The 21,691-nt window shown below is 42.9% G+C and overlaps 1 long non-coding RNA gene across 1 annotated transcript; it reads right to left on the bottom strand.

Annotated features, from left to right (window-relative positions):
• On the bottom strand, positions 1-20,247 carry LOC123641186. The gene is made up of 3 exons (XR_006736239.1): positions 20,150-20,247; positions 19,384-19,547; positions 1-68 (listed from the first exon to the last, which is right to left on the bottom strand). It is a non-coding gene; the product is annotated as an uncharacterized LOC123641186 (long non-coding RNA).
• Positions 20,248-21,691: the final 1,444 nt, after the last annotated feature.

The raw sequence follows: 21,691 nt of genomic DNA on the forward strand, positions 1-21,691 counted from the left end.
ACCTTTGAAGTCCAGGATCTCATGATCTATAGCAGGTCCAGATATGGTCCAGGTCTTGATGTAGAGACCTATGAATTAAAATAGCAAGTAATCTCTTCTCACACACCTAATGTACAACAAATGATGGAACAGAGACAATATAAACACAAAAAATACTCTCACTCAGAAAGGAGAATAATGAAATCAAATGGCAACCACTGGCCCATAACAATTATAAAATCCCACTGGGCAAAGGCTGTCTGGTTCCTCTATTGAGGGAAGTAATGTTCCATGATTAGGCCCAGGTTCTGTCCCCTAAGAATGACTCTCCACACTATCTTCCACAGCTCTTGATTCTATACTCTAGGAGATCACTCTTTTTTCAGCACCTTCCTTAGTCACTTGGAAAGGACATTGGAGAATATGCCCTTCTTGGTGGTCAAGTGTGTTACTCAACCTACTTCCTGCCTGTAGAAAATTAGAGCCCAAGGGTCTGTTTATATCTTGCATGGCCTCAATCTCTTTTAGTTGGTGGTGGTACTTTTGGCAATAAAGTTCTTTTTAAAATTTTGTGGATTTACTATGAATTTGACTATAGTTAACTCCATGTGCCAAAAGCTGCACCCACAATTCTTTCAAGGTATGCTCTCTCACCATACCCTTGATTTAATTCTATTAAGAAGAGTAAAAGAAAATTAAAGTATTAGAACCAATATTTCAATATACTAAAGCCTTCTAACTGTCAAAACTAGTCTCTTGGGTTCCACCCTGTATTACTCAGGGTTCTCCAGAGAAACAAAGCCAATAGGATATACAGAGATCTATAAAAGGGGGTTTATTATGGGAATTGGCTCATGCAATTATGGAGGCTGAGAAGGCCCACAATACGCTGTCTGCAACCAGAGAACCAGGAAAGCCACCGGTGTAATTCAGTCTGAGTCTGAAGGTCTGAGAACCAGGGGAGCCAATGGTCTAACTCTCAGCCCAAGGCCAAGGGCCTGAGAACCAGGAACACTGATGTCTGAAGGCAGGAAAAGACGATGTCTCAGCTCCAAAAGATAGAGAATTCACCTTCCTCTGCCTTTTTCTTCTACCCAGGCCCTCAATGTCAACCTGCGCACACTGGTGAAGGCAGACCTTCTTTACTCAGTCTATTGATTCAAATGCTAATCTCTTCTGAAAACATTTAGAAGTAGTTTGTCGCTATCTGGGTATCCCTTAACCAGTCAAGTTGACACATGAAATTCACTGTCACACACCCTTTCCCCCTTTTAACACATCAGCCAGCGTATACTACTATAATTTAAGTCCTATCAGGTCACTCCTCTGCTTAAAACTCCCAATGGCTTCTCATCTCACTCAGAATAAAAGCTACAGTCTTCATAATGGTCCACAAAACCCTATGTGGATCTTCCCTCCTGTTACCTCTGACCCCATATTGCTTGTTCACTTGGCTCCAGCTGCACTGGTCTCAAAGCTGTTCCTGAGACATTCCCGGCATGTTTCTATCTCAGGGATTTTGCACATGTTCCTTCTGCCTGGAATGTTTTTCCACCAAAATTGCCTCATTCCTTCAGGTCATTACTGAATGAGCAAAAGTCAGTGAGAGCTTTCCTGAACACCCTCTCTACCTAAAATAGCTCAAAAAAAAAAAAAAGTACTTCTCTTTTTCCTTCTCTTCTTTATTTTTTTCCTTGGTTCTGAACGCCATCAAATATATCTTGTTTACTAGCCTGCTTCCCTTAGTAAAATACATGCTCCATGAGGATAGAGATTTGCTGTTTTGTTCACTTTCTAGTTCCTTTTTTACATGCAACAGGAAGGAGTGAATCATCTCTAGTGGCTCACAGAAGTTGGAGGAGTCTAGCAAATAGCTCCTTCCATCTACTTAGGTCATTAAATGTGAAATGTCCAATTCAATTTCTAATCAAAAGTTTAGTTTATTATATCTCAAACAAGAAGCAGTACAATTAATCAAACTATTCACCTAAACTATTGACACAGTTTTGCCATCTTAATGGTAGCTTGTTTATGCCAACAGTGGAGACGCCTGGAGAGCAAGTGGCGATGAAATTGCAGAAGGGATTTTCCACGGCTTGTTGAGAATTGAATATTTTTCCTTGCAAGAAGTGGTCCAAAGCCTGGAAGAAGTGGTAGTCAGTTGGTGCAAGGTCTGGTGAATATGGTGGATGACAGAGAGTTTCCAAGTCCAGCTGCTGTAGTTTGAGCAGCATTGTTTATGCAACATGTGGTCCAGTGTTGTCTTGCAAGAGGATTGGCCTGTCTCTATTGACCAGTCTCGGCTGCTTCATGGCAAGCATATGCATCATTTCATCCAATTTGTGGCAGTAGACATCTGCTGTAATTGATTGACCAGGTTTCATGAAGCTGTCGTGGATAATACCAGCGCTGGACCTCCAAACAGACACCATTAGCTTTTTTTGATGAATATGCAGTTTTGGACTGTGTTTTGGCACTTCATTTTTGTCCAACCATTGTGCCTAATGCTTGTGATTGTCAAAAAGAATCCATTTTTCATCACATGTAACAATACAGTGTAGAAATGCTTCACCTTTATGTTGTGACAGCAAAGAAAGTCAAACTTCGAGATGTTTTCTCTTCTGATGATTGTTTAATTCATGTGGTACCCATCTATCCAGCTTCTTTACCTTGCCCATGTGTTTCATATGGTCCAGTATTGTTGGAATAGTAACGTCAACCCTTGCTGCTAATTCATGTGTAGGCTGAGGTGGATTCGCTTCCACTACAGCTTTCAGCTTATCATTGTCCACCTTGGTCTCAGGTCGCCCACATGGCTCATTTTCAAGATTAAAATCACCAGAATGGAACTTCTCAAACCATTGACGTACTGTGAGTTCATTAGCCACATCCTTCCCAAATACTTCACTGATATTTCGAGCTGTCTGTGCTGCATTGATTCCACAACAGAACTCATATTCAAAAATAACATGAATTTTTTATTTATCTATGGTTTCACAAAAATCGCTCTTAAAAAAAATGAAAGATAATCACAAGCCAAAATGTGCATTTGAAAGAATGAGAATGTACCTTCACAATTAAAAAAAAAATAGAAGTCCCAAAGTGAAATGTCAGAGATACCAACTGTCAAACTTAATACTTAAGGAAATTGGAGATTCCATACTGAATAACCTAATAATTAGCTTTGATTGGGTTATACATCCATCCCTAAATCAGTCATTGAGGCCAAGGGAAAGGAATATGCTGATAGGTTTATGCCTATCACAAACAGAACTTGCCCCTGGAGTGGGAGGTCAGTTCTGCCCAAAAAATCTGGCTGAAAATTGAGGAAGTTTGAAGTCTTCAATAGGAAATAGAGTAATGTTGTCCCAAAGAGGGGTTAGTGGATGCTGGGCAAGCAACCAACAAATATCCACCACTGCAGTCACTTTAGTCACCACATGGCTTCTCACTAACACTACACTAGTTAGTAAATCACTCATCAAAGTGAAAGACTAGAGAAGTATCAAGAATAAAAGGAAAAAACTAAAACAGCATGTGAGAGGTTAATAAGACACGAGAACGTGGAAATTTGGGTAGCCTGCCACATAAATTGCAATGTGAATGGTGCTTCTTGGAGTTATGCAGTGTAAACAGGGCAATCCCCCAAAAGAATGAGCTTTGGAGTTTAGGAGAGTATGAAAAACCATGAGAGAGAGAGAGAGAGAGAGAGAGGACTTAAGCTCTAGAAATATTTTAGACACATATGCAAAGTTTTGCTCTGTGGGAAGCTAAATATGACAGTTTGTCAACATGAATTTTTCATAAAACATTCTTATGAACACTGTACCTATAGAAAAGGAGTCTTCTGTCAAGATCATCAATCAGTTCCTTTTCAATAAACATAAATCCAGTATAATTTAGAGAGAAGTGCTCTCCCCTGTGATTTGGATCTCAGTCAAACACAATGACTCTGTGATTCAAAGATGAACCTAGGAATTGTCACTGTCATTCTGCCTTTAAACATATATTGTTCATTCACTTTTGTTGTTCTAAAGCAAATTAAACAGTGATTTCCACAATTTCTCAATAAAATTAACCCAGAAGTTTCTCTCTATACTGCAAAACAACAGAAAATTTAGAAACATTTCAGCAGGTACTATATTTCCTTCAAACTTTGGATTTTCCCCTATAAAATTATTTTCATGTTCTTGAGTGGGGAGTGGTAACACAGAAACCAGGTAATAATTTCCCACATGCAGTCTTCTTGGCTTGAGGCTATTTCTAGGGGACATTATAAACATAGGACTAGGACTTTTGTCACCTCATTTTTATTCCTATTTTCCCTCTCCCTTATATCTGTAAATGAATACATAATTATGACTCACTTTGTAACAATATATAATGTTGATAGACTCATTTCCAATCTGAAGTACTTTTTACTAATATAGCTACTGGGATTGACAATTATTTATGCCTGTGAGGATCTCAGAAGAAACTGTAAATGCAGAACACAATAGTTCAGAATGTGAAATTATTTTCATGAATGAAATGCTTGGGAGTAAGCAGTCTCTGTTGTGTAGAGCCAAGAATTAAGTCTGCTGACTAGTGATGTTATTATAACTAAAATCTCAAGAGCCACCGTACTCATTACCACACACTTCGACAAAACATTGTCAACACTCCAAGACCAGCAGATCACCACAAAAAGTGTATAAACATACTACCCCAAGGGTGTCAAATATAACGTGGAAGGTGTAAGAATCTGCCACCAGTCTACCCCTGAAGACACACTCCTGTCTCAGAAGGCTTCTGACCAAGAACTAAGGCATCTTACACCGTTGAAATTATATTACTAAGAACCAGGGCCCTGTTTGATAAATCAGGCATTAAACCCAATTTTGGAAGCTATCAGAAAAACTTAGTTTTGAACTCCTTGAAACAATAGAAAATATACTTGCCTGGACATGTAACAAGCAATTGGTAGGGAAGTATGATCACTGCAGTGCTGTCCTAACAATGAGTTTAGAGTCATTTGCCTTTAGATTTCTTGGGTAATGTAGTCAATGCTGTGATGTGTTACCCGGATCTGGTCCCCAACCCCTACTCTTTCAGGACTGAAAGCTGCTTCCTTTCTAAGACTTGCCCTCAGCATTAGGGAGCTGCTTCACCTTAAGTTGCACCCCCATCTAATGACTAGTCAGGGCCATGGTGTAAGGAAGGGCTTGATCCTTTGCTTCAAACTGAGGCAGAGCCATCCCAGCTCTCAGCCATGGGATTGGCTAAACCTCTGTTGCAACTTTATCACAGTTCAGCTTCATCTTCTATCCGATCCTGCTTCTCCACCGTCCTTACAGGTGTTGATCCTGAATGCACTCTCCAGTAAACCATCTGCATTCAAACTCTGTCTCAGAAACCATGTCCAGGAAACCTGACCTATGACAAGCTTAGTTGCAAATCTCTGACATACTTGTAATCTCTAATGTGACCTGTATAAGAGCTCAATGATGGGCATAGTAATTGTCAGGGGCTAATCTACAACAGAAAAATACACATTTCTTCTCTAAATGAATTATAATTACCAAAATCCCAAATAGTAACTGTTGTGTTCCCTCCAAAATTCATTCGTTGAAGCCCTAACCCCCGATGTGATGGTATTTGGAAACAGGGCCTTTGGGAGATAATTAAAATTAAATGAGGTCATGAGTGTGGGTCCCTCATTAATGCCTTATAAGAAGAGACACCAGAGAGCTTGCTTCCCCCACCCCCACCTCCGCCCCTACAGGCACCAAGGAAAGAGGATGTGAGCACACAGAGAGAAGGTGGCAGTCTACAAGCCAGGACAAGAGCCCTCACCAAAACCCAACCATACTGGCACTCTGATCTCAGACTTCCAGCCTCTAGAATTGTGAGAAAATTAATATCTGTTGTCTAAGTCACCCAGTTTATGGTATTTTATTATGGCTGCCCAAAAAGGCCAAGACAAATAACAACTGTTGAGCACCTGATATATGCAAAACATAATGCCATGTCAGTGTTTGCCATCTTTTCTGAACTACTGACATACTTATTCCTTTCTAATTTTGCTATAACATATATACCTGAATCAAGAAGGGGAGAGAAAACTAGAATGGAAGAACTGATGGTGACGGCTTAGGATTGATTATTGGATATTAAAATGGGAGAAGAGTGGCAACAGTCACTTGGCTGCCACTTTGGGCCTCATATCAGAATATCAGATTTTCCTGGGGGTAGCCATTTCTCGACTATTCACCATCATTTCCACCTTCCTCCTATCTACTAGTACCCAACTTTTCTTTTTGGTTTCTACCACATTCATCAACCCAGAACAAAAGTTGAACCAACTCTGGTGATAAATTTAGATTGGCTTAAGCCAATCAACACCCTCCATCCCTCAGCAGGCTATCATTTTTCTGAGACTAGACATGTTATTTAGGCCCATTTAATTAGAATAGTAGTTCTCAATCAGGAGTGATTCCACCACCTCTCCCCCAGGAAATTTGACAATGTCTGGAGATATTTTATGCTGTCACAGCTCAGGGTGGGGAGGGGGAATGCTGTCGGTATCTAATGGGCAGAGGCCAGGGATGCTGCTTAACATCCTGCAATATCCAAGACAGATCTCTACACAACGAAAAATTATCCAACCCAAATGCCACAAGTATCAAAGCTGAGAAACCCTCAATTAGGCATAAAAATGCCATCCAGCTCCAAAGGAGAACAACCTTTAGGATAAAGCTGACCCAGCGGGAAGTAGGGCAAAAACATGGAAAGACATTGTATATGTTTCTTAATGATTATATGAATGACCTGCAGAATCAAAGTGAAGTCCTTCTGCTTCTATGAGCTCACTAATCCCCTTTATTTTTACCAGTTTTCAGTAACCTGTAACAAAGAGCTGTAACTGATATTTTTCTAAGCCCTGGGCAAAAAGAATGAAAAGGAGAAATGTAGATATGAAGCAAAAGGAAAAGAGAGGAAAGGGCACAGGATAACAGCTAAAAGGAGCAACAGCTGGAACTCGATATGCAGAGAAAGACAAGAAGCTACTGCCCCCCAGTTAGGACTTTTTGACCTACCAGCTGAGAGTCCCTAAATCAACATTGTAGAGGATGAAAAAAGTATAAAATCATGGTCCTTTCCTTAAGGGACCATAGAGATTCCTCCAATGAGATAAGACACACATTCACGAAAAGTGTGCAGAAAGTTTATACCACAAAAACACAAACCATAAAAGAAACATCTGATAAATATGATCAGATTAAAATTTAAAACTTTCATATATCAAAAATACCATAAGCAAAGTGAAAAACACAGCACAGAATGTGAGGAGATATTTGCAATTCAAAATGCATAAAATTAACAAAGGATTAGTATCCAGAATATAAATTCCTACCCAGTATAAAAACTTTGCATGAGAATGGTAAACACTAAATTCATGATAGTGATTATTGTAGGAGAGGAACAGAGGAGAATTGGATTGTAGAAGGAGCCCAAAAGGATTGCGAGCATATATATATAATGTTTTATTTCTTTTAAAAAAATCACACAATGCTAAGATTTAATGAAGCTGGGTGGTGGGAACATGCATATTTCTTATATTATCCTCTATTCTTATCTATATGTTTCAAATATAGCTCACCAATTTTTTTAAAGAATTCCTGCAAATCAGTAAGAAGAAAAAATTAGGAAATTAAGTGAAAAAAAATGTGAACAGAAGAGAAAACCCAAGTCTAATAAACATACAGAAAAATAATGTTCAGTCCCCCTGAAAAATATAAATCAAGCAATACTGAGATACAATTTCTCATTCATAGATTAGCAAAATTAAAAAGTCTGACAACACTAAGTGGATGATGTGGGACAACTGGAACCCACTTATTCTACTCTTAGGAATGCGAATTGGCACAAAAGCTAATAACCTTGATGATAGGCATACTTGTCAGGGCTGGGGTCTAAGAGGACCAATATATATAACACTCCTCTCTTCCCACCCAAAATTCTGAACCAGTTGAGGGGAAATAAGGAGGAAAACAGGGATCAAAGAGTAGTATTTAGAAACAGAATATTCAGATGGGACTATGACTGAGTTTGACTAGTAATTAATAAGACCTAGAAATACATAGTGAATCTGTCTCCCCCATATGGATACAGTTGCTATTTGGACTTAGTGTCTCCTCATTTCAGAGAGACAGTGAAGATGGCTTTGTTTGTAAGAAGCTGTAAACAGAGTCAAATCTGCGGTTGTGTGGAAGTTCAGATGTGTTTAGTACTGTGTATAAGAATCCTGAGGAGACAAAGGGGTAGACTATACCGACTCTTAAACTACTGCTTCTCAGCTCCAAGCCCACCTTCTAGTTGCCTCTGTGATGCTGGGGCTGGGCTCTGCAGAGCGCATTTCTCCTTTGCCAGCTGCATCTCTTTTTGGCTCTGACAATAGGGGTCCTTAGAGGAGACTTCAAGGCTGGAGGAAGAGAGTGGCCACACTCTTTTCTGTTCACTTCCCATTAGCTTCCTACGTCTGTCAGTGTCACTCAACATTGCTTCTTCCTCACCCCAGACAGCAATTCAGTCCAGAAGCAGGTGAATTGTGAAATTAAATAATTCAAACTTAAAGCTGCTGGAACTTTAAATTATTCTGAACCTTGAGAGGATATGCCTATGCAGCCTGAGTCACACAAGCAGCTGCGACTTCTGTCTTTTTTTCCTAAAAATAATAAAGATTAAACAACACCAGCGATAAGACCCCCTCAGATCACTACCCCTCCTCATGGAGTACTAATCTGCCTTGGAATGTAGCAATCTGTAACCAATCAAATCACTGTGGCATATGCCAATGTTTCCATTGTATGGAAAATGTCATAATCCTGCTAAAATTTTTATATAAGTGAAACCTTAACTTCTCCACTTTGGAACATGTTAGGGACAGGTGTAGGTTGGCAACACTAACCACAGAAAAAGAGGAAGGAGACAAAAATGAGGAGGCCAGTGAACATTTAGAACCAAACCAGCAACAGCAGGAACATTAGGTAGGTCACTTTTCCCAGCCAGGAGCATGTGCAGACACTATTAGCTCATGTCCAAAGGTAGCCTTTTTCCCATTAACATACATTAACATAATAAAAATCACACCCACCAGCGCCAGGACAGTTGACAAATGTCATGACAACTCTTGGAAGTTATCCTATAAGAATAAAACTGGAGAAGGCCCTTAACTCTAAAACCTTTCCACCCTGTTCCCAGAAAAATAATGCCTATTCTGCATACATTTAACATATCATAAGGTATAGACATAAAAGTAAAAGTGTGATAAAACCCCAGGGTCTTCTCCACTAGCAGAGAAAGACCCATTTCCCCTCAGAAAATACACTTTCACTTTCTATACTGAAAAGCCTACAATAAAAGCTGCTTGTGTGAAAGTGCTAAGTGTCTGTCATCACTCAGTCACACCAGCCCTGCTTTTGATTCCTCCAAGCAAGGAGCCAAAGAACTGGGACGACATGCCTCAAAAAATCAACCCTGACAGAACACTGACCCCATTTGTTTGGAGTTGGTATTTCCAATGGCTATCCTCAAGCTTTGCACTTGAATAAACTCTACACTTAATCATATTTTCTGAATCTTCTTATTTAAGGTTGACAGAATCCAGTTTCCAGCACTCACAGTTAGCCTCATCAAGCTTCCTCAGCTTGAGGGACATCTCAGCCCCAGCTGATCAGTGTCCCTCCTCAGCGGACTGAATTTCAGCTCCACGAGGCCCTTTCTCTAAGCTGCTGAGTTTTAGTAATTCCAACTTCTTCCCTTTGTTCCTTCAGGCTTAGGGACGGTGGCTCTTCCTACAGTTTCTATCTCCATAATAGCTGAATTTTCTCTTTTACCTTTTTCAGTCACTGGTTAACAACTCTTTATTACTAATTAACAATTCTTTATATTAAATTCTATCTATTAAAATAAGTATAGTGGTTTCTGTCTCCTGACTAGACTACAACTGATTCAGACAAGAATTAAAATATCCAACTTTTTAGTTAGGCAGGTGAATTGGAGACTTCTAGATCAACATGGATAACTGAACACATACATACATATAATTCTGTATCCTCCAGGAACTCCATTAAAACAATAGCAAATGAGTTTTTTAAACTAAAACATAATTAGAGCAACAGGAAATGAGACAACATCAACATATTTTGGAATCTGGAAACCAGATTCATGTAGCAGAACTGAGAGAGCCAGATCCTAAGCCCACAGTGAGGAAGGCTGAGAATCAAGACAATTTTGTACCACAAAATTCACAAAAGGTTGATTTTTTGAGGCATGTCATCCCAGTTCTTTGGCTCCTTGCTTGGAGGAATCAAAAGCAGGGCTGGTGTGACGGAGTGATGACAGAATTAACAAATACCAGGTACCACTGGAGCTAGAAGTAAAAATGAAGAGGTCTAAATTTCAAAAAAATGAAATGGATAAAAGCTGTTCAAGAAACAATTAGATCTTTAGATTCTTTTTCCTACTCCATGCCACTGGGAGCCTACCCCTCCCTCACCCTAGCAGAAATCTGGAGGTTTATAACGCAGAGGGAATAGAAGAGTGTCTAGACTGGGAAATTACCAGGCTCCTTTGAGGACAGAAATAGTATGCCCAAAGAAGAGGATTAAGTGACCATACCCCAGAGCACTGGAGAAAGATCCTAACCTTCCAGATGAGAGACTGGAAGTTCCTTCCCTGAAAAATCTATGCTAAAGATAACTGACATAGGAGTTCTCAACAAATGTCCCACAAATCACTTTCAAACTCCAAGTCAACAAGACAATGCCCTTGTGATCAAGACCATGATGCAATCAGCTTTCTGGTTTCCCACTCTTGAATAAAATCACTCTGGATCAGTCAAGGATCATGAGAAATTTGAGAAAAGCCTCTAAAATAGAAAACAGAATTTTTAAAAAAATTCAGTTGAATTAACTTTGTGAGACAGACTATGCAGGGAGAAGAAAACCTCAAAACAAGTACCACTGATATCCTCAAAGAGAGAGGAGGGATATTACATTTAATCTTTAACAAGAAACATTCAAAAAATAAAAAAGGAGTTTTTAGAAATATAAAACTTACTGACATAATTTTAAAACTCAATAGAGTTTGGCAATTCCTCAAACAGTTAAACATAGAATTGCCATATGACCCAGCAATTCCACGTCTAGATATATCCCAAGAGAACTGAAAACATGCTTACACAAAAACTTGTACACACACATTTATAGTAATATTATTCATAATAGCCAAAAAGTGGAAACAACCCAAATGTTCATCAACTGATGAATAGATAAGCAAAATATGGAACATCCATACAATGGAATATTATTCAACCATAAAAGAATGAAGTATGTATTGTTACATGCTAGAACATGAGGCTTGAAAACATTACGTTAAGTGAAAGAAACCAGACACAAAAGGCCACATGTTGTATGATTCCATTTATATGAAGTGTCCAAAATACATAAATCCACAGAGACAGAAAAGAGCTTAGCGGTTGCCAGGAGATGAGGGTAGAGGGGAATTGGGACTAACTGCTAGTCGGTGCAGGGTTTCTTTGGGGCAATGGAAATGTTTTGGGGGTGATGGAATTTGATAGCGGTGATTGTTGCATAACATAGTAATTATAAAAACCACTGAAGCATGTACTTTAAAATGGTGAAGTATTATTATTATTCTGTTATGTGAAGCATATCTCGATTTTAAAATACTTAAATAGTATATCCCACCCACAACGAGGGCTTGAAAGGGTGTGGATACAGATAGGGATGAAGAATTGAAGTCAATTATTTAACCTGCCATGCTGCCTTCATCTTTATAAATATTTCCATTATTAAATCCACTTCAATAACCCCCATTTGAGTGTGCCACATGTTGCCTTCCAGACTCCAGATAAATGTAGGAATAGGTACCAGGAAAAGCCCAAGAAAACAGATCCCCAAAACAGGATTCTGATACTCTATTGCTCTTATATTTAAGAAGCACACAACCAACCTCCTCACCAGGAGAAAATGGGATGCTGGTAATTCACAGTATTCAATGGCTAAGTGACTCAACTCATCATTGATAGGGGCAAGAAATGAATTCAGGTGGATGGCAAAAGAAATAAAGCGACTGTGGTACTTAGTCACCATGGTGACAATAGTGATTACTGGAGTCAGCTGACTGCCTCTGCTGCTCTAAAGAGAGTAAACAGGAAAAAGAACACATTGAAAGCCATGGATACCCAACGTGGAATCTGTGGGAAGTCAGAAAGTCTCCATGGTAGCTCTAATGGAGTCTTTCTCCTGTAGTCACTGGACTGATACAGATGAAAACCAAATCTAGAAAATGAACCTAACAGTTGCAGAGTTGCAAACCCAGTTAAATACTCAAATCCTTCAGTTTTCGGTCTCTTACAATAAGCAAAGGGCATTGATGGGAAAGAAATGGGACCCTGAGATGTCAGATAGAGATATTCGTGCAGACAAGGATAAGACTGAGAATGGGAATGCTAAAATCCTCCTAAGCCTCGCTGAGGAGGTTTATATCCTGCAACCCCATTTCCATTGAATAAACACCTTGCCATGACTGCACCTTGAGCAGTTGCCTTCAAAGGAAATGTGACTTTCCTCAGGACCCACCTCCACTACCCTTCATTGCTTCCAGATCCACAAGGAGAGTTAAATGCTGGCATGGTCCAGATTGCAAAGTACAAGACCTAGGCCTAGAGGAGATAGACTTTATGCCAACCAAGTTACAGAACTTTATCAATTTATATCAGCAGGAGTCTGGGAAGCATGTATTTAAGTGGATTCTAAGGTTCTTGGACCAAGAAGACTATAACCTAAGATTTGATTAAGCTGAATTTATTGAAATGGACACATGGCTGGGAATTAGGATTTAATGTCATGGTTTGTGCATGTGGGAAATAGCATTAATAGTCAGCTAGGTGGGTCAGTCTCAACAGTAAGCTATAGTCAGTAAAGGTGAAACACCAGAACTTGCCTGGCATACTATAGACAGAGGAAGAAGCCTAAATGCTAAAGAGCATGAGAAAGCTAAAATGGATCTATAATATGCAACTTGATCAACCACTCCCTTGCCATGTACCCCAGGAGGGCCCAGAGAATAATCCCTTCTTCAAGGCAGTAAAAAATGAATTGAACTGACTGTAATCTTAAAACTTGAAGTTTCACCTTGATTCACTAATCAGAGTGTGCTTATGGAAGTCGGGTAAAAGATGAAGTTTTGGTCTAAGTCCAGTGGGATCATGGATCCACTTTGTGGTTCCCCATCTCAGAAGGTATATTTGGAACAGATATACTTAGTAACTGGAAGAATCTTCATATTGGTTCCCTGACCAACAGAGTGAGGTCTACTATGGCCAGAAGAGAGTACCAAGCAGCAAGTAGAATTGCCCCACCCCAACCCACTCCTTATCAAGCTATTATAGTAACCCAAAAACAAACCCCCACCCCAGAGGAATTGCAGATTTAGTGCCACCATTGAAGACTTGATAGAGGAAGGGGTGGGATTCTAACTGCATCCCCATTTAGCTTCCTTCCTGGCTCTTGCAAAAGCCAGATGGTCTTGGAGAATGACTATAGATTATCACACACTTAATCAGAGGTGCCATTCACAGCAGACTCTGGATGTGGTAACTTTCTGGAACAAAACAGTGCAGCCCTTGGAAATGGATTTGCAGATATTAGCCTCACAAATTCCTCCCCGCCCCCATGCATATCACCAAAGATAATCAGAAGCAATTTGACTTCATGTAGCAGGGACAACAGTACATTCTCAATCTCTTACCTCGTGCTATGTCTGTGCTCCTGCTCTTTGTCGTAATATGGTTTAAAGAGACCTTGATTGTCTTCATATCCTATAGAACACCACCCTAGTCCATTACACTGGTAACACAATGGAACATTCAAAGGCTTGCCACATGAATGAAGTTCCTGAGGGTCTAGTGGTCCAGTTCATGTCAAGATATACTTTCTAAAGTAAAAAAACAATTGGTTGCATCTACGCACAGAAAAGAGGCATAATGCTTGGCAGGCCTCTTTGGATCTTAGGAGCAAAATACGGCACAAATGAATGTGTTGCTCCTATCCATTTATCAGGAAACTCATAATAAGGCTGTCTGTTTTGAATGGGGTCTAGAACAAAGAAAGACTACAGAAGGTGGTCCGGGCAAGCTATCCTATTACTTTTCATTGCACAGGCTAACACTGATCTAGGGGTAAGTGAATAGGGCAGGTAGTGCATTCTCTACAAGGATTATTTTGCAAGCTTCTTGGGGGAAGAAGAGGTATAGGATCATACGCTGGAAAAGAAGGGTGAATCCATTCCAATCAGGGAAAACAGCTAAAAGTCTCATGTATTTCCATATAGCTTTGTTTCAAAAATCCCAGTCTCAGGAAGAAGCATCATTCCTACATTAAGGAGTTTACATTAAGCTCAGAGTTTCCTATCCTCTAGTGACATAACCAGGATTAGGAAACCATGGGCTTGCTTCTGCTTAAGTTCTTCCTAACTCCAAGGTAATAGGCTGAGTGTTTTAAAGTAAGCCTTTGCCACCAATGCCATCAATGGCTAAGATGATATCAGGAGGTGACACAAAATGGAAAAAGAATGTGATGTTCCCAAGGAAAATGTCTGCACAGTGTTGTGGCAGCAAGCACTTTTACCTGATATATCCAAGACTGATTTTTAAAAATTGTTTTCCATTCTGTAACAACCACAATCCCTTGAAGGAGAGACTCCTTCCTAGGAGCAGACTGTGGCTGTCATAGAGGTGGCTTCTCTCTGTGACTCTTCCCTAATAGTCCCCAAATCAGCATTCAGAGGCCAAAGCAAGGGAAAGAGTGGGAAAGGGTGCCCTGTCTAGTTTTGCCTCACTCCTGGCTTTGGCAAGGTTGGAAATAAGTGGCAACATGCACCCACCTCTGGGACAGCTATGAAAAGATGGGAGCTGCTATGGACTGAATATTTGTGCCCCTTCACATGTCGAAACCCTAATCCCCGATGGGATGGCATTAGGAGATGAGGCCTTTGGGAGGTAATTAGGTTATCAGGATGGTACTCTCATGATGAGATTAGTGCCCCTATAAGGAGAGTTCTCCCTCTCTCTCTCTCTCCCTTGCCATGCTAGGATAGAACAAGAAGACTGCTGTCTGCAAACTAAGAAGAGGGCCCTCTCTGCAGACACTAGATCTGACAGCACCTTGACCTTGGACTTCCCAGCCTCCAGAACTGTGAGAAATAAAGGCACCCAGTGTGTGGTATATTTGTTACAGCAGTCCAAGCTGACTAAGACAGGAGTCAGGGAAGTCCCAGCAAACAACCAGTGAATCATGGCTCTCCTTTTTCAGGCCATCAGAAAGGAATCTTGAGACACAGATTGGTCTGGATCGACTGGATTGGATGGATTGGTGAAGTCCGTCCACCACACCACTTCTGCCATTGCCTCCATGTCTCCAAGCCAGAAATTGTAACAGAAGTGAGCGTCTGCCAGGCACAGTCCTGAGATGACTGAGGAGCCTGGGCAAAGAGCATAGTAAATATTTGGCAGCTACCAGCTTTCGGAATGGGAATGGAGCAGGGAGTGATTCAGAGAGCAACATGGAGGCCCAGGCAGCCGGAGCAGGATTTTTGCTCCCATCCCCCGGTGAAAGGGAACAGGCCCTCTTGCCTGCGGAGGCTTCCAGCCCCGCCCAGCGGCGCCACAGCGCTGGTGGAGAGAAGAGCGGAGGGTGGGGACCGCGGGGGGCGGGAGTGGCCGCAGCCACGTGTCAACCAACAGTCAAGCTGCGCGGGAGGAAGGGTGGCAGCGGCGCCCACACGTGCGCGGTCCCCTTTGTGTGGGGAGGTGTTCCGGCCCCAGGTGATGCTGGGGGCGCTTTAGGCAGCTCAATGATTTGTTGCTCCCTAACCGCGCAGTTGTCAGTGCGGTGTTGTTGGGGCTTCGCGCTTGGCAGCGCCGCGCCTCCCCCTGCGCTCGCGCCGGCTGCGGTTCCGGCTCCCGCAGCCCTGCCGCCCGCCCTCCCCGCCGCCCCAGCGCCCAGCCCCGCGGGCCTCCCGCTCCGCCGCACCCTCCTCCCGTCCCGGGGACTGTGCAGCCAGGGAGGGGGCAGGCGAGACGCTAAGGTACTAATTGTATTAATGAAAATGGCAAACACACATCCCTTCCATCTGGCGGCACAAAAGGAGAGGCTGTTGGAGATGCAATTACCCACTACAGGAGAGAGTAAAATATTTGTCAGGTTTAGCAATAAAATTAATATCCGCAATTACTATAGCCTCACTGATGAGATAAACACAAATTGCCTTTCCTAGTTACAAGAGGAAGAACCTGTCACACAAAACCCAAAGTGCCATTTTTGGCTAAGCCCAGCAATCTCTGTCACTGGGACTGGCATCTTCCATGTCCAAGGATTCAGGGTGGAGAAGCTAACAATGATGTTCCAGTGGCCGGTGACGTGCACCCTGACATTATACAGTGGGGCTGTCTGTGTGGGAGTGTCCATCTGGAGCCTGTGCCCCCTGCCCCACGACTCCAGAGAGTGCCGGACAGCCCCAGGCCCACATGACAAGATGGCCAAGGACCCCACGCACGCAGGCCCACCAGTCACTTTTCCCACTCCATCTGTGCAGCCATCCAGATCTCCTGCAGCAAGTGGTAGTAGCCCACTTATGGTCAGATATTTCCACAATTTCCTACATTTTTTTTCCTTCATGAAATTTGTATATAGCAAAAGCTGAGTTGGCTTTAGGCAGAGCATATGCTTCATATTTATTGGAATAAGTTTTCTAGTTCCTTAGCATTCTGTTCACTGATATTCCGTATGTTAAAAATACCTCTGCTTTTCCCCCTGATACTCAGTAGTAGGCAGCCACAGTTTTCCTCTGTGGTTTTTCTGGGTAGAAACCAGAACATGCTCTCCACAGCCCGGGGGAGTTTTCTATACCTTTGCAGAGGGTGACCTGATTTCCCACCCATGAAGAGCAATACAATTTTCTTACTCTCCACCAGCTTCACAGATAATGATATCAGGCAACCTGATTCCAGGGAGGACCCTTATTTTAGAAAGGAAAAACCTAAGACCAAACAGTTTGTCTCTCACAGAGGGAGTCTGGAATTCTGATTCCTCTTGCAGCTCTATAACGTGTTCCGTGTAGGAAGCAAAAAGAAAAGGATCTGAACCCTTTGGGGAGTCTAGGACTCCAGGAGGTTGCAAATAAGCTCTGCAGGATCACGGCTCCCAGGAGGAGTGGGCTCTAACCCCTTTGGGAGCCAGTATGCTGCGTCCACAGCTATGACACTTCTATGATTTCCCAAGGGTCCATTGTGGAGGCCATCATCCCTGCTGAGCCCCCCAGAGACTCAGGGAACTTCTGTCTCAGCAATGGGACATTGATTTTTACAACTCCGGCAACAAGAGCATAGTGAGTAAGCCAGCACTACCCACATTTGAGAAACAGAATTTGCAGTTCAAATGGCAGAATCAATATTCAAACTCATAGCTGTGGGGGTTGGTGTGGGAGAGAGAAAAAGAGAGGCACGAGGGACAGGGGATGTTTACAACTAAGAGGGGAAAAAAAACCCACTCCTTGGAAGAGACCTCAGTTGAATATGCCCCTCCTCTGTGCTGCTGCCAAAGTAGAATAGAGGATGGAGTTGCTAAGGCCAAGGCTGACTGACTACCCACTTTCCTGGCCCCAGCAGCCCCTCAGAGACCTTTTGGGAAGAGCCCCTTCCTCAAAAGCCATTTATAGGAATTCCTGCAGCCTGTTGACTTGTCTGACCCAGGGAGCTGTCCAGGGCTGGTCTACAATAGATCATGGTTTGGTAGACTCACTAGCGCAGCAGGTGCCATGTGTCTTTCTAGGGCTGGCCTCAAACAGGTTCTGTAAGCAGACCAAACTTATGAACTCATTATGTTTCAAATATTCTTTTGTAAGCTGGTTATCTATAATTTAAAATGCTTTTTCTCGTATACACAAAACTCAACTAATACTTATTGAACGTTTACTATACCAGGTGCTGGGGATACAATATTGAAAAATGGGCACAGAGATTAGATTCTCAGATCAACCCACAAAAATCTATTTAATCAGCATAAAGTCAAACTAATTTTTGCGTGTGGGAGAACTGCACTCTGAGCTCCATCTTGGGATACCTGGAAAATAGCATTCCCTGCCTTGGCAATAACACTTGAAGCTCCCACCTGGTCCCTCAGCAACTGCAACCACAAGTAAGAAGTGTAGAAACCAATATTTGTTGAGTGCCTACTGTATGTCTGGCTGTGCTAGCACTTTACATACGTCTGTGAGAGAGACACAATTGCTCTCAGCTAAAGAATCCAATACTCAGAAGATTTGTAAGTTCCCTAGGGTCACAGAGTTACTGAGCTAGAATTTAAGTCCAGGCTACAGATACCAAAACCCTTCTTCTTTTGTCTATTCACCAACTGTCGCAGTTGGGGCTGTGGCTAGGAAGGATGGGGTGACATGGGAAGGCTAGGACTGAGGGCACTTTTACAGTGCCCTGGCCATGGGGTGCCACGGGGCCATGGGGAAGTGAAGCATGCAGAAGTACTTATAGACCATTTATAGGCCAATAGTTCTGAAATCAAGCTCTGAGTACACCACTTTCCCCAATGTGGCTTGGATCTGCCATCCACCCTGCTAGCTACTCTAGAATCCTTAGGGATGACCATGTATGTACTCAAGTCACCAAGACTCAGCTGGAATTAAGGACCTGTTCCTTCCACTGTGTTTTCTAGATGAGATGCTGTAGGAGTCTTGCAGGAGGAAGCCAGAGTGTGAGTAATAAAAGAGTTGCTTATGTAATAGGAAACCACACTGTCTAGGGGACACGGACTTCTCTGGGATCCAAGGAGCCAGGATTCTAGGGTTCTTTTCCAAGTTCAACCACACTTAGGTCTGTCCTCTCGAGCAGGTCACCTTACCTTCTCCAGTTTCCTGCTATGTAATGGTAATGTTCTCCTTTCCCGTTCCCATGGAGAGACTCCCCCCCCCACAAGGAATGCCCCTGGATAGCAACCACCAGGAGCTGTGTGGCACTCTAAGCAATATGGGTTTATTTCTACCCCTAGCCCATGCCTCTCTCATGTCCAGGTGCTCACTTTTCTCTGTACCCACTGGGGTTGTGACTCCATTTCTCTTTCAAATGTCTGCACCTTCTTCCATGTGCCTAAGATGACTGGTTTTCCAGGGGCCCAGCAAGGTTATCATGGCTTCTAATTGTTTAGCTGTGAGCAGAGGAGGTACATCAGCAGCTTCTATTTAAAATGACATATCTCAGCCTAGATGCCTGCTTTCCAGCACCACCTCTGCCACTAATTAAGTCTGTGTCCTGGGAAAGTCACTTACCTCTCTAGACCTCAGTTTCTTCATTTGTAGCAGAAGGGGATTAAACCAGATGCCTGTAAGAGTCTTGCAGTTTCCTGATTTTGATCCCCTTACCTAGGAATCTGAGCCACCTTGTGTCTCCTTTCCTTTCGTCACGTTAGGAATGGCAAGGCTCCACGGGTTTACTGAAACGGACACACAGAAACATGCATACAAATCCAGCCCCTTCCCAGTCATGCAGCTAGTTAGACCCCTAGTGTCGGTTCTCTAAGAGGCACCATTCCAGCCAATGCAGTCAGGAGGTATCTTAAACTAGGACTCTGCTCTCTCCCCTACCCTTGCTGCTTCTCCCTGGCACAGGGTCCTCTGCCCCAGTCCAGCTTGTGGAAGGTTCCTTCTGCACAACTGGTGGTTGCCCACCACCCAGCCCCTCTCAGAAGCTGGAGGGGCCAAGCTGCATGAGGAGACTTGTTCCTTACCCCAGCCACCCGCGTCTCAGCCTCAGGACAGTTTTGCTCTGCTCCACACGCCCTGCGTGGGTTGGCTCCTGTTGCTAGGAGAACCTGACCATTTGCATTTCCTGCTGTTTTTATTTTAGATTAGCAGCCGTGCTGCTGCAGGAACACAGGGTATTTTGAGAAAGACAAAAAAGGGAAGGATGAGGGAGGACCTAGCATGGGCCCTCCTTCCCACAGGCCTCCAAAACACTCAGACCAAGGTGACAGCCATCCCAGACCCTATCTCCAGCAAGGCCTCTTGCCTCCGGTTCCCTGAGCAGCACCGTCACCTGGTCCTGACACCTTCACAGACACCTTCAGGCCATACAGGAACACAATGGCACAATCTTCTTCCAGGAAAAGCAGACCAAGGTCGAGCCTTGAAATCAGCCTAACACATGCATAGCACCGGCTTCCCCCTGTTAAAAAAACAAACACATAGAAACATTCCTAGACTCCCACGTGGATTCTTCGACCCCCAAAACACCTGATCTCCAAAGGCAGCTCTGCTTTCTCCTGTTTTCTTCCTCCTTCTCTGCCCTAAAGATAGCGGTGTGACTTTTCCTTCAAGGCCTAGCACAAATCGGTGTTGCCTTCTCAGATCCTGCTCGGTTCTATTAATCTCTCCCCCCTGTTCTGGAGATCCCTGCACCTTCTCACCATTATCTTTTTCTCAGATCCATACTCTAGCCTTGTGTCTGCCCCACTAGACTGGGGACTCCTAAAAGCCAGTGTCTATGTCACTGTTAATGTTAATCCCCTTCTTACCTCTACTGTGCTTTGCTCACAGTAGAAGCTCATTAACACTTTTTAAAATTTGTTCATCCCCGTCAAACATTTACTGAGCCCTACTAAGAGTTGTATCCCAAGGGTGGGCACAAAACACTCTCTGCCATTAAGGAGCTCTTAGCCCTGTGGAGGAAGACAAGTAGATCAATCATTTTAAACAATGTAAACACTGTGGTCAATGTTGTAATGAAGATACAGAACACGTACAGAGGATTATAGAATCACAAGAAGCTTCCGGGGATGGGTGCGGAGTAGAGAGGATGAGCAAGAGAAATCAGTAACTGTTTCACGGAGCTGACTCTTGGAGAGGGATGAAGAGTCCACCAAGGGATGAACCGCTTCAGTTGGGTGGAATGGTTTGTGCAAAGGCACAAAGACCTAAGAAATGGATTGAATTGAATGCACCACCCAGGTCCTAAACAAGTGGAATCTCAGACTGGCCCAGTTTGCCCCTCCCCAGCCCACGCCCAAAGACCCTTGCCCAGTGCACATTTCCTTAAGAAATAAAAATATCTTCCCTCTCCTCAGCCACCCAGGTATGGACAGTGACATGGAAATGGATTTCTAGGAAAGCTCATTGATATGGGGACAGAAAACTAGGGCAGAACTTTATTGTCCTCCCAGCTACCCCAACTTTTTCCTGTTTCCTGCCTAGAATGTACATGTTTAGTTGGGGCTCTAGCAACCATCTCAAACCATAAACTGACCTCAAAGATGGGTACCACGTGCTGAGGATGACACCGTTGTGACACTATAGATCATACCATCCCAGCTGGACATCCACAACTCTCTCCAAAGTACTGGTATGTGCACACAAACGGCTTTGCAAACAATTTCCAGGGTTTGATGAATCCTAAATCCAATTCATGGCCCCGGGTTAAGAACCCTGCCTTAGGGAAGTGGGGAGGGCTTACTCCAACTTCGGAGACCACTGCTGTTAAAGTGGGTAGAGCCTAGGATTGTGCTATGACTGCAGCCTCTATAGCCAGACAAGCCCTGTCTTCCCTCTAGAATCTCAGCAGCCAGTACCGTCCCTGCCTCAT

This window comes from Lemur catta, chromosome 7, assembly GCF_020740605.2.
Source record: "Lemur catta isolate mLemCat1 chromosome 7, mLemCat1.pri, whole genome shotgun sequence".
Taxonomy (NCBI): domain Eukaryota; kingdom Metazoa; phylum Chordata; class Mammalia; order Primates; family Lemuridae; genus Lemur; species Lemur catta.